General features: G+C 35.2%; 1 pseudogene; it reads left to right on the forward strand.

Moving 5' to 3' along the window:
- The first annotated feature begins 11,612 nt into the window (after nt 1–11,612).
- Nucleotides 11,613–12,253, forward strand: LOC141554415 (ragulator complex protein LAMTOR3 pseudogene; annotated as a pseudogene).
- Nucleotides 12,254–13,814: the final 1,561 nt, after the last annotated feature.

The raw sequence follows: 13,814 nt of genomic DNA on the forward strand, positions 1-13,814 counted from the left end.
ATGTTGGATGCTAAAATGTAATGTTCTTTGTTGGTTTTCTGGAGGTCTCTGGAGAAGCCTTCTTTTCAATAGAGTAATTACCATGAGAATAGGCAAGTGTTAAAGAAATAGAGAACTATTAATCACCGCGCTAAACTAGATAACCATCCTCTCATCAATTCTACTGACTGAACATCTTGTAAGAATCCTTGTTTCAAGTTCAGAGTTCTGGCCCATAACAGCATCCCAGCACTTGGCACAGTACTTTATATATAAATAGGTGCAACATATATTTGTTTGATAAAATCACCACTAGACAATCTCTCAAAAAGTATTTATTGAATGCAAATGTCTTAAAGTTATAGAAAATGGAACAAAATAGGGGTAGTTCACCTAGGCTGAAATTTAGTATTGACTGATATAGATTTGTCCCTTATTGAAGTTCAGAGGGATTGCACCCTTATTATGCACCCTTATATTATGGCCTTTGTAATTATGAATTATGAGAACTTAGAATCGGTACCATAAATTCTGCCACAATAAAAATAAAGCTGGTGGATCTGTCATTATACATACTCTTAGGCTGTCATGTTTTGCATAGTGTTTGTTTTAATCTGGCTTCATTTAAAATTTTATTTTATTTTTATTTTTGACAACACAATTGGGGTTAAATGACTTTCCTAGAGTCACAGCTAGGGTTAAGGTTAGGATTAGAACAAATTTGAACTCAAATCCTCTTGACTTCAGGGCATATGCTCTATCCATTGCACAATCTAGCTACCCCTCATCTTAAACTTTAAAAGGGGAAAAGGAGTAGAATTTAGCTTGCCCAGATTTCTTTTTCAACTGAGAGGCAATGGGACAGACCACTAGATCATGCATTAGGAGATCTGTCTTTTCCACTTATGAGCTGCATGATCTTATTCTGGTTACTCATCTCTTTAGACCTCAGTTTCCTCATCTGGGCAATGAAAGAGTTGAACTGGATAGTTCTTAAGTCCTTTCTAGCTTGTGAATATTTTGGTCTTCCACGGGCTTCAAGAAGAGAGAAAGTGTGCCTTCCAAAGCCCTATTAGAAAGTTCCAAGAGGACTGGTCCTAGAAGAGGAGTGAGAACAGTTTCTTTTTAATCTATTTCTGCATGGTCTTGGCTTTCCATGCTGAAAAGGAACATAAGCAAAGGATTGTGGGATCATGGATTGAGCCCTAGATTTCCACTAATACATTGTTAGTAGGGTTGTGAACTGATCCATTCTGGAGAGCAATTTGGAACTGCGCCCAAAGAGCTAAAAAAACATACTCTTTGACCCAGCAGTGTCGCTACTGTGTTTGTATCCCAAAGAGATCTTAAAGAAAGGAAAAGGACTTGTATGTGCAAGAATGTTTGTGGCAGCCCTCCTTGTAGTGGCAAGAAACTGGAAACTGAGTGGATGCCCATCAACTGGAGAATGGCTGAATAAGTTAAGGTCTATGAATGTTATGGAATATTATTGTTCTGAAAGAAATGATTAGCAGGATATTTCAGAAAGGCCTGGAGAGACTTACATGAACTGATGCTGAGTGAAACAAGCAGAACCAGGAGATCATTGTACACAGCGACAACAAAATTACATGATGCTCAATGCTGGTGGATGTGACTCTCTTCAACAATGAGGTGAGTCAAGCCAATTTCAATGATCTTATGAAGAGAGCCATCTGCATCCAGAGAGAGGACTGTGGGAACTGAATGTAGTTCACAACATAGCATTTTCACTTTTTGTTGTCTGCTTGCATTTTGTTTTCTTTCTCACTTGTTTTCTTTTTTAACTGATTTTTCTTGTGCAGCATGATAATTGTGGAAGCATGTATAGAAGAATTGCACATATTAACATATTAACATATATTGGGTTACTTGCTGTCTAAGAGTGGGGGTAGAGGGAAGGGAGGGAAAAAATTTGGAACACAGAATTTTGCAAGGGTGAATATTAAAAATTGCTTTTGCATATATATTTTTTAAAAAGAGCTTTAATTAAAAAAAAAGAAATGTATCTTTGTTAGCTCTGAATTCACTAGTACCTACATGATATTCCTATAGTTCCCAAACTTACAAACTCTAAGCAGTAATCCTATTATCAGTCACTATTCAGTAAAGGAGAAATGCATAGACAATATGGTAGCTATTGCAACAGTTAAAAGTTTTGTTGACTTTGCTTATATGATAATGAATTAGATGGATTTTTCTTCCTGGTATGAGACTGATTTCAATTTAACAAACATTCATTAAAGTATCTATTATATACAGAGTACTGTAACTTTGATGTTATAAAAGCACAAATGAAAAAGTCTCTTCCCTCAAAGAGGTTACATTCTAACAGGAGTTAGGAAATTTGATGTATATATAAGTAAATTTTAGAACATTAAAAAATTGAGGAAGGAGAGAACACAAACAGGAGTGGGAGAGTCATGGAAGAAGGATGAAGTTGCTCCTGAGGACCATTTAACTTGAGAAACACAACCCAGTGAAACAGAAGAACAGTGATCCCAACAGTTGGGTGCTGGGCAGTTTTGCCTCTATAGCAGAATATACCCTTTTCACTTTGTATAAATGCCTTTGGTTTTGATTTGGTTGGTGATCATTTAAAAATCTCCTTCCTGATTTAACTTTCCTCTTATTGATTGCTTTTGACATTTGACCAACAAATAAAGGTAATTGATATGCTCAGAAATCCATAATTAATATTCACATCATCCAACTATGCCCAAAGGGTTAAAAAACTGTGTATACCTTTGATCCAGCAATGTCTTTACTGCATCTATATCCCAAAGAGATCATAAAAAAGGGAAAAAGACCGACCTGTGCAAAAATGTTTGTCGTAGCCCTTTTTATACTGCTAAGGAACAGGAAACTGAATGGATGCCCATCAATTGGAGATGGCTGAATAAAGTTATGTATATGAATGTAATGGAATATTATAGTAATATAAAAATGATGAGCAGCCTGATTTCAGAAAAGACTGAAAAGACTTACATACATGAACTTATGGAAGTGAAGTGAGCACCAAGAGAACATTGTACAAACAACAAGATTATACGATGATCAATTCTAATGGACTTGGCTCTTTTCAACAATAAAGTGATTCAGAGTAGTTCCCATAGACTTGTGATGGCGGGAACTATCTGCAACCAGTGAAAAAACTATAGAGACTGAATGTGGATTAAAATATAGTATTTTCACCTTTTTGTTATTGTTTGTTTGCTTAGTTTTTTCCTTTCTTTTGTTTTTTTTTCCCATTTGAGCTCCTTTTTCTTTTTCTTTTTAAATTTTAAAATAGCTTTTTATTTTTCAAAATACATACAAAGATACTTTTTAATATTTACCCTTGCAAAACATTATGTTCCATATTTTTCTCCCTCCCTCCCTCCTTCTCCCGTCCCCTAGATAGAATCCAATATAGGTTAAACATGTGTAATTCTAACACATTTCCACATTTATCATGCTATACAAGAAAAAATCAGTTGCTCTTTTTCTTACGCAGCATAACGAATATGAAAATATGTTTAGACAAATTGCTCATGTGTAACCTATATTAGATTGCTAAGTACCTATTTGATACAAACTATTGGATAAACTGGAAATCATTCTAGAAGAAAGTAGATATAAGGGGCAACTAGGTGGTGCAGTGGATAGAGTATCAACCTGAAGTCAGGAGGACCTGAGTTCAAATCCAACCTCAGACACTTAACACTTAACACTTCCTAGCTGTGTGACCCTAGGCAAGTCACTTAACCCCAACTACCTCAGGGGAAAAAAAGTAGATATAGAACATATGTGATATATAATATGTGAAGATAAGCTCCAAATTGATGTGTGATTTAGATATAAGTGAAAATGAAATGAACTGTGAAAGCTATCTCACAAGATGGAGACTGTTCTAAAAACTGAATGAACCCCAACTAGGAAGAGACAGCTCTCTGCATCTTATCAGAATGAAGAATCTCCATAAGACAAGAACTCCATCCCTTTGCCCCAAATGAATTTGGGGTACAAACTGCTTGAGAGGGGAAAATGATAGATAGAGCTTCTAGGGAAATAAAGCAAGGATTGGGGGTCCTCTGACCTTGAGAGGCTTATGTTTTAACAACAAGTCAGTGGTCCTAAATCTTCTGGCTTTGGAAACTCCCATGATCAATCTGTCTGATTCTGATCACTCCTTAGTCAGATAGCTTCTGGCCTCAGGATAATCACACATCGGAAACTCCTGAGCCAATAGTAATAATCTGGTCAAGGAGAACCAAATTCCTTCCTAGAGACATAGAATTAGCATATCAGTGCTAAAAAGCTGAATAAGTGTGTCTCCTTACTTCTGTTTCTTTGCTGAATTCCCTTACAATTCAGTCCACTTTGCAATGGCATTACTATTATATTAAAGCTTTGCCCCTTGGCTAAGGAAAAAATAAATAATAAAAAATAAAAATTGAGTGAAGGTCGACTGTGAAGAGCTAAGTTTCTTTCTCCAGAGAATGTGTGGTTTACAAAGAATGGGACCATATATGCCTGTTCTTTGTGAGACTAAGTTAAAACTCCTATATAATGTAATTGAATAATCCTAAAGATGTGGTTGGATTAGAAATTTTTCCTCATTTATGATTTAGAATTTGAAGTCATTTGTCCTGACTAATCAAGGCAAAGATCCAGCCTATAGGGAGTGTTAGTCCAGATCTATATCTAATCCTTGTCTGTTAACTAGGCCTAAGTCTATTAACTTGTCTAACTGCTTGTTGGGAGAGAGACGCCTTTTCCCATGAGATTGTAATAAAATTCCTTTCTGCTTTTATCTTGAGAAATCACCTTGATTTATTTGAGTCGGTGATCTTTGTCCCACACATAAGGATGACAGCATAAATAAATTGAAGAAGCAGCCTTTAGCCTTATCTCATTATCAGAATAATATAAATCTTCATTTATCATATATCTGTTAATATGAATTCCTATTTCATTGACTTCTTGAAAGGCAGAAAAGGAACTCTTAAAAAACCTTTATTTACTTTATTTTTCAATATATGGAATAAAACAACCATTTCCATAACACCGTAAGATAAAAGATGATTGGACATGAATCTGCATATCTATTATGTATAACTTGCTATTCCTATTAAATATATAATTATCATGTATTTGATTTCTTTTTTGTTGTTTTTCTTCCCTCCCTGCCCTAGAGATGGCTACAATTAAATATAAATGTATATGTGTGTCTATATATGAATATATGTAAAATTACATATATTTCTATTTATAATTTCTTGAAGCTTTAGGAATGAAAAACAGGAAAGTTATTTCTATTTTTTCCTATTCAACAGGCATTTATTTACAAAATGCATACTATATCCAAAAATACCATGCTAAGTGCTAAAGATTTAACAATATAAAAATTTTTATTGTGTCCACTTTCTCTTTGTCCATTTCTCTTCATTTATATGGTCACTTCCCTAATTCAAGTTCCTAGAACCTTTCTCTTAAACTATTGGAATAGCTTCCTCTTTGGTCTATTTGTTTCCTATCCTATCCTACCTTATTCCAAATTTATACTTTTAAAGCTAAGTAGGAAAGATAAATTTCTTTTTTTTTTTTTTTTTTTTTTTTGGAGTGAAGATTTTTTATTTTTTATTATTTTTTTTATTTTTTAAAATAATTTTTATTATATATTTTTATAATATTATCCCTTGTATTCATTTTTCCAAATTATCCCCCCTCCCTCTACTCCCTCCCCCCGATGACAGGCAATCCCATACATTTTACATGTGTTACAATATAACCTAGATACAATACATGTGTGTAAATACCATTTTCTTGTTGCACAATAAGCATTAGATTCCGAAGGTACATGTAACCTGGGCAGACAGATATTAGTGCTAACAATTTACATTCACTTCCCAGTGTTTCTTCTCTGGGTGTAGCTATCTCTGTCCATCATTGATCAACTGGAAGTGAGTTGGCTCTTCTTTATGTTGAAGATTTCCACTTCCATCAGAATATATCCTCATACAGTATTGTTGTTGGAGTGTACAGTGATCTTCTGGTTCTACTCATTTCACTCAGTATCAGTTCATGTAAGTCTCTCCAAACTTTTCTAAATTCATCCTGCTGGTCATTTCTTACAGAGCAATAATATTCCATAACCTTCATATACCATAATTTACCCAACCATTCTCCAATTGATGGACATCCATTCATCTTCCAGTTTCTAGCTACAACAAAAAGAGCTGCCACAAACATTTTGGCACATATATGTCTCTTTCCGCTCTTTAGTATTTCTTTGGGATATAAGCCCAGTAGTAGCATTGCTGGGTCAAAGGGTATGCACAGTTTGATAACTTTTTGGGCATAGTTCCAAATTGCTCCCCAGAATGGCTGGATTCTTTCACAACTCCACCAGCAATGTATTAGTGTCCCAGTTTTCCCACATCCCCTCCAACATTCATCATTATTTGTTCCTGTCATCTTAGCCAATCTGACAGGTGTGTAGTGGTATCTCAGAGTTGTCTTAATTTGCATTTTTTCTGATCAGTAGTGATTTGGAACACTCTTTCATATGAGTGGATATAGTTTCAATTTCATCATCTGAGAATTGTCTGTTCACATCCTTTTGACCATTTATCAATTGGAGAATGGTTCGGTTTCTTATAAATTAGGGTCAGTTTGGAAATATAAATTTCAATGAGAGAAAGGAAAGTGTAGTAGCAACAAGTCTTGGGTGGGAAGCAGCAGTCTAAGTGGGATATCCCATCTTAGGTTCTTAAGTTTGAGGGTAGAACACTGCTATGAAGGAGTGGAACACAAGCCACAAACTATTGTGTCCAATTTCATACAATTGTTTCCTATGGATCTCAAAGTGGAAAACTGGATTTTTGTTCTCAGTGTTTCTATTAAAACGAGTTTCGTGAGAGCATTCCCCAAGAAAATTAGGTTAGGGATATCCCAGAGATCCCATGAGGAAACCAGAATAGGCTTTGAAGAGTGCTTAAAGGAGAGATAGTGCTGGAGTAGGGGCACACAAACCTTAGACTGTTCAATGTTTTGTACACTTCCACAGCTTCCTAATTCTACAACCTTTTCCTTATTTCCTACTTCCCTTCAGTATTCTAGTTTTCCCTCTTTATCAAACCTAGTCTCCAAAAAAAACTGAAAATTCATCCACACAAAATTGGAAAATGTCTGATAAGAAGTTAACATGCTTCCTCAACAGATAGTTAAAGGATATTAACCAACAAAAAAAAAAGGCATAGTATTCATCAGCATATAAAAATGCTCTAGATCACTAATAACTTATGAAGAGAAATGCAAATCAAGAAAATCCTTTATATTTGTCACTTTATATTCTGCAAATTGGTAAATATGAAAAATATTAGCAACATAAATATTGAAAAGGTTGTAGAAAGACAGGCACACTTAATATGTTGTTGGTGAAATGATACAACCATAAAAGCAATTTGTTGTTATGCAAATAACAATGTCTATATATTTGGAACTAGAGAATCCCATTGCTGGGTTTATGCCTTCACTAAATCATCAATAAGACAATAGCCCTCATATACTCCAAAATATTTGCAGCAGAACTCTGTGATAGCTAAAAAATTGAAATAAAGTAATTGTCCATAATTGTGGTGATAAATAAGAAATAGAAAATAATAATTTTTAAAAATTAAAATGCTCTCTCTCTCTCTTAATAATGTTTTGCACTTGAAACAGGAATCAATCAGTAAGCTGGGGATAAAATTCTTAGTTCTAATCTTAGGCTCATTTAGAATGGGAGGGCTTTTTTCTCACTAAAGTCTGCCTAGGACTAGTAGAAGAAGGCATGGAAGAAAACCCTCATGTTTGGCTTCACCTAAGTTTGAGGGTAGAACACTGCTATGAAGGAGTGGAACACAAGCCACAATCTATTGTGTCCAATTTCATACAATTGTTTCCTATTGATCTCAAAGTGGAAAACTGGATTTTTGTTCTCATTGTTTCTATTAAAACGAGTTTCGTGAGAGCATTCCCCAAGAAAATTAAAAGGCAAGATCCTCCATCATCTCTGGGGAATGTGATCTTTGTACTTAATGTAGTTTGACCTGTTCTAGGCTTGGTTCACTAAAAACTTGAAAGGCTTATTGTTAAGACAGCTTTTAAAAACACAGACACATAAAAACACCCTCACATAAACAGACACCCCAAGGAAAGACAGAAATTTCAAAAAACCTTTTGCATAATGTACTTATCAATCTAAAGATTAAAAAAGCAACCAATCCAACCCTTCCCTTCTAGATGCCATAAACCCCATAGCTTAGGGATACAAATCTCCAACCAGGCAACCTTACCCCATCTATACAAAGAGACCCTTTTTTCATTGAACCTGAAGATGGTCAAAAGCTTCCTCATTTCTTCACCTACCTGGAGAATACAGGAATCTATTTATCATCTCCTTTTCTTTGGTAAACTCTAAATCAGTCAAAGCCCCAAGCCAAAGAACCTCAATTTCAGTGAGAATTTCTTCAGAATGTTTAGCTCTGTTAGAAGAGGAAGTTTTTCAGAGTTCAGCACTAGGTGGGAAAAAGAATATAATTATCCTTTCCTTCTCTGTCTCCATCAACATCACTACCATCAAGCAGGATTGACTGAATGCCTGCAGTAAAATGCTTCTTTCAACATGATTGGAAATATCCAGACATGTCTCCTGTCCACAAGTCACCTGTTAAAGGGTGTATAATCAGCTACTTGTCTTTCATAATTCTTAGGGGAAAAAACGTACACAACTACTGACCTCATGGATTTACTAGATATAGTTATAACTGTCGAAGCGGAAGGCAAAACTATGAAATAAATGAATTTTTGCTTTGAAAGACCTTCCTGACTCTCTTTCTCAACTTGCATTCATTCCTTTCTTTCCATTCTTCCAGACCCCTCCAAATATGTGTGCATATCTTGTATCTTTTTTCTCAGGGCTTTGTTAGCAATTAGTTGTCATCTAATCTTTACTAAGGTATTGACTCAACTAGAAACCTACAAGGAATTGAGTCCCCTCCCAAGCAAATTAGATCACTTAGAAAGGGAAAAATATATATGTGTTTGTATGTACATTGTATATGTAATATGAAAGACATAAAAAAGAACATCAATTAGAGATGACACTCTGGTTAAATGTAACTGGATTTGGGACAAAAGCAAGGCTAATCTTGGGACAAAAATTACTATATATGAATTTTAACAGAGGAGTTGGAAGATGGAAAAGCCTTTACAGTGGTGTTACTGTAATTTAATTTTGAAGCTATATTATGCAGAATCTACTAAAGTCCTCCTTTGGGGACTCATTGTAGTATGAAGGTGAAATAGGGACTTTGAAAATAAAGTCAATGTAGAATCGAACTTAGCAAGTCAACCACGTTGAAAGTACTTCAAATATGGACCCATCAACAGATTCTTTCTTTTTTCCAAGGATCAACCACTACTTTTAGAGAGCTGAAACAGCAGGAGCTTCAGAATGATTTACTTTTTGACCACTGCTTCTCTTGAAAATTACTTACTAAGACAAGGAAGGACAAAAATCTTCTTTGCTAGATGTGCCTACTAACAAACAAAACCATGGAGCCTTGAAGTATGGAAATATATTTGTTGGATTTTGAAAATAAACATGATTTAAAATTTACTGCTTTCACTGACGACATCATAGGTAGGAGATCTGATTGGCTGGTTGTTTGCTGTCCTTCAAAGTCAAAGAAGACTAATATGACATCATTATGTTAGAATCAATTTGGTATATCCAACCAGATCAACAGATTCCAAAGCAAGCTTGGAACACTCTGCCACAGGTCAGACACAAATACTAAGAACATTTGGGGTAGCTTCTCTAACTTTGAACATCTTGTATTTCTTTAGGGCTAATTCAACTCTGCTTTGCTCATGGAACACAGGACCTTCTTTAATGATGACACGGCATACTGGACAGTCCTGTGCCAGTGTCTCAATGTCATATAATTAGTTTTAAAGTTCTTAAGAGAGACCCTGACAGTGTCCTTGTATTGCTTTTTCTGACCACCCTGTGAGACTGACACCTTAGGTAACAGCCATAAAAAAAAAAAAAAAAAAAAAAAAGAGGCATGCAGTGTGAAAGGTATCCTCAAATCAGCTGAGAGACTTGGAAAAGACTTTGGACTTTGGGACAAAAAGTGTTTAAAGATCCTAGGATCACTTGACTAAGACACTTGAAGAATGTTACTTGGAGAAGAATGGAATGGGGCAAGAAAAGTTGATGAATTTTCAACATTTTTTTTCTGAAGCAATTGGGGTAAGTAGTGACTTGGCTAGGGTCATACAGCTAAGAAGTATAAAGTATCTGAGGCAACATTTGAATTCAAGTTCTCCTGACTTCAGGGCTGGTACTCTATCTACTATACTACCTAGCTGCCCCTTCAACATTCATTTTTGTAAAACTTTGTGTTCCAAAATTTTCTCCCTCCCTCCTTCTCTCCCCTCCCCTTCCACAAGACACCAAGTGATTTTATATAGGTTATATATGTGCTAGTCTTTTAAACATTTTCATATTTGTCATGTTGTGCAAGAAAAATCAGACCAAAAGGGGAAAAAAATCACCAGAAAGAAAAAAAACAAACAAACAAGCAAAAAAGTGAAAATACTCTGCTTCAATCTACAATCATTCTCCATACAGGTTCTTTTCTTACATGAGTCCTTTTCCCTTTTTAATGGTCTCTTTGGGATAGAGATCCTGTAGTGAGACAGCTGGATTAAAGGGTATTCTACAAAGTCACTTAATAAAAACTGCAGAGCTTATGAGAAAAAGAGGATAGGGGTACAACCCTCAAAAATTGTATCAGTGACAAAAAAATCATGTAGGAACCTAATTAAGATGGCAGTGCAGTTGTATACATTCTTAAGGGTTAGGAAAATATTCAAATATCACAATAAATAGTGGTGATGTTCTAGATGAAGAAACTGAGGCAAACAAGGTTAACTGACTTGCCCAGGATCATATAACTATTAAGTGTCTAAGGCCAGATGCTACCTTTATTTCTTTATCTCCTCATTTTCCCATTCATTGTGGGTAGGGAAAGAGAAAATACTTGTAATAAATAAATATGGACACAGAAAACAAATTCTCTTGTTGGCTATAAATGTGTCTCATTCTTCATTCCACATACATATATATCCAAGCATAGCCAAGGAAAACTAATTCCCACATAGGCCTGGTTGCCCTAAGTCCATCCTTCTCAGGTGGCGGTCAGCATCCTTCACTATCAGTCCTCTAGAATCATGGTTGATAATTGTGTTGATCAGAGTTCTAAAGTCTTTCAGAATTGTTTATTTTTATAATGTTAATATTACAGTAGAAATTATTCTGGTTAGATTATAAACTCCTTGAGGGTAAGGGTTTCTTTTTGTATTCTCAGTGCTTAGCACAATGCCTGGCACATAGTAGGCGTCAAATAAATGTTTATTGATTGATTGGTTCAGATCACTTCATTCTGTGTCTGTTTATAGAAGTCTTCCTATGTTTCTCTGAAACTATTTTATTGTTCATATAGTACTCCATTATTCCCTACTTGATGGAAATCCTCCTTATTTTGTAGTTCTTTGTAACTAGGGAGGGGTCAGCAATCATGTGACCGCAGGTTCTAGAGGAAGCGGCTGTAGCAGTTGGAGCTACCTGCGGCCCAGGACTGCTGCGGCCTGGTAGCCTGAACTAGGTGTGGGGACTGTCCCCGCGGGAGAAAGGGGTTCATCATGGCGGATGATTTGAAGAAATTCCTCTACAAAAAGTTACCAAATGTTGAAGGTCTTCATGCCATTGTAGTCTCAGACAGGGATGGAGTACCTGTTATCAAAGTGGCAAATGATAATGCTCGAGAGCATGCTTTGAGACCTGGTTTCCTATCTACATTTGCACTTGCAACAGACCAGGGCAGCAAACTTGGACTTTCAAAAAACAAAAGTATCATTTGCTACTACAATACATACCAAGTAGTCCAATTCAATCGGTTACTATTGGTGGTGAGTTTCATAGCAAGCAGCAGTGCTAATACTGGACTGATTGTCAGCCTAGAAAAGGAACTTGCCCCATTATTTGAAGAGTTGAGACAGGTTGTGGAAGGTTCTTAATCTGACTGTGGCTGACCCTGGCCATGTTGTTGTGATCCAGTGAGTTCAATCCAGCAACCTTGACTTCATCAAGTAATGTGACTCCACACACTGAGAAAAGACAACTTTCTCCAATTTAGATTGAAGAAGAAGATCATATCTATTATTTCTAAATTGATGGACTGTTGTATTGGATTTTAAGCTCAATTTTTCCATAGTATGATTTCTGAGGAGACCACTAAAATGGTTCAGTATCTATCACAGCTCCCATGGAGTTTAGCTCAGCTACCATTAAGGGATGAGATTCTTATCCAGTGGATCAGAATCAAAATGTTCCCGTGATCCACATGAGCCACCTAAAGCTCCCGTTGTGTATAATACATATAGGCTTGCAGTAGGTAGGCCCTACTCTGTATATGCTATTGCTTTATTGTGAATAATAGAGAACTTATTTTTATGTGTGCCATGTTGTATGTCTGCACTGAGAGGAAAATAGCCTCTAACAGCAGTACTAAATCAGTACAATCACTAACTACCCCTGTTTATATTATTGTGAGGTAGAAATTTAAGAAAGCATTAATAATTGGTATTTCTCTTTGAAGTGTATATCTAAAAAGAAATCTGTTGCTTTCGATTTACTTTTATATTCAGTTATCAATAACCAATCAGTATTTGGATGTTTTTTCTCTTTGTGCAATTTAAGTGTGAAAATCAATATCAAAGCTTTGGTTTCTGACATTTATATGAATACCATAATACAACAGTTCATTTTACTTTTCCTAAATAAGGGTCTAAATAAAGTAGTATTTTGTAAAAAAAAAAAAAAAAAAAAATGTTCTTTGTAACTATAAAGAGAACTGCTATAAATATTTTTGTTCATATAAGATCTTTTCCTATTTTTTGGAGCAGACAGGTACAATACTGGTACAGATTATATATCACATAATCATATAAAACATATTTTCATATTAATAATTTTGTGGAAGAAAACTTGAGCCATAAAAAAGAAAGAAAGAAAATGAAAAATAGTTTGTTAATGTCTGTATTCAGACCATTAGTTTCTTTTCTGGAAGTGAATACCATTTTTCATTATGAGTCCTTTGTAATTGTCTTAGATCATTATACTGCTAGGAATAGCTAACTCATTCAAAGTTAATTATCATACAATATTGTTGTGAACAATGTTCTTCTGATTTTGCTCACTTCACTCTCTCAGTTCATGTTTAAATCTTTCCAAGTTTTTCTGAAATCATTCAGCTCGTCATTTCTTATAGAACAACAATATTCCATTACAATCATTACAAACTTCTTCAGCCATTCCCCACTTGTTGAGCATTCCCTCAATTTCAAATTCTTAACCCCCACAATATAATTTTTTAAACAAACATAATCTTTTTTCTTTTAAAAAAATCTCTTTGGATATAGACCTAGTAGTGGTACAGTTGGATCACAGTTTTGGCATGGTTCTAAATTGCTCCCCAGAATGGTTGGATTAGTTCAAAATCTGCAACAGCATATTAGTGTCGCAATTTCCCAAAATCTCCTCCAATATTTATAATTTTCTTTTTATGTCACATCAGCCATCTGAGAGATGTGAGGTAGTGAGGTAGATGATTTTCAAGTGATCCTACACTTTCCTGATTCCCTTGCCTTTTTTCATTCTGAATTCAGGATGTCTGGGTGTCTATTGTCCATTAACTGGCTACATAATCTTAGATAATTCC

Source organism: Sminthopsis crassicaudata, chromosome 1 (genome assembly GCF_048593235.1).
Source record: "Sminthopsis crassicaudata isolate SCR6 chromosome 1, ASM4859323v1, whole genome shotgun sequence".
NCBI lineage: Eukaryota > Metazoa > Chordata > Mammalia > Dasyuromorphia > Dasyuridae > Sminthopsis > Sminthopsis crassicaudata.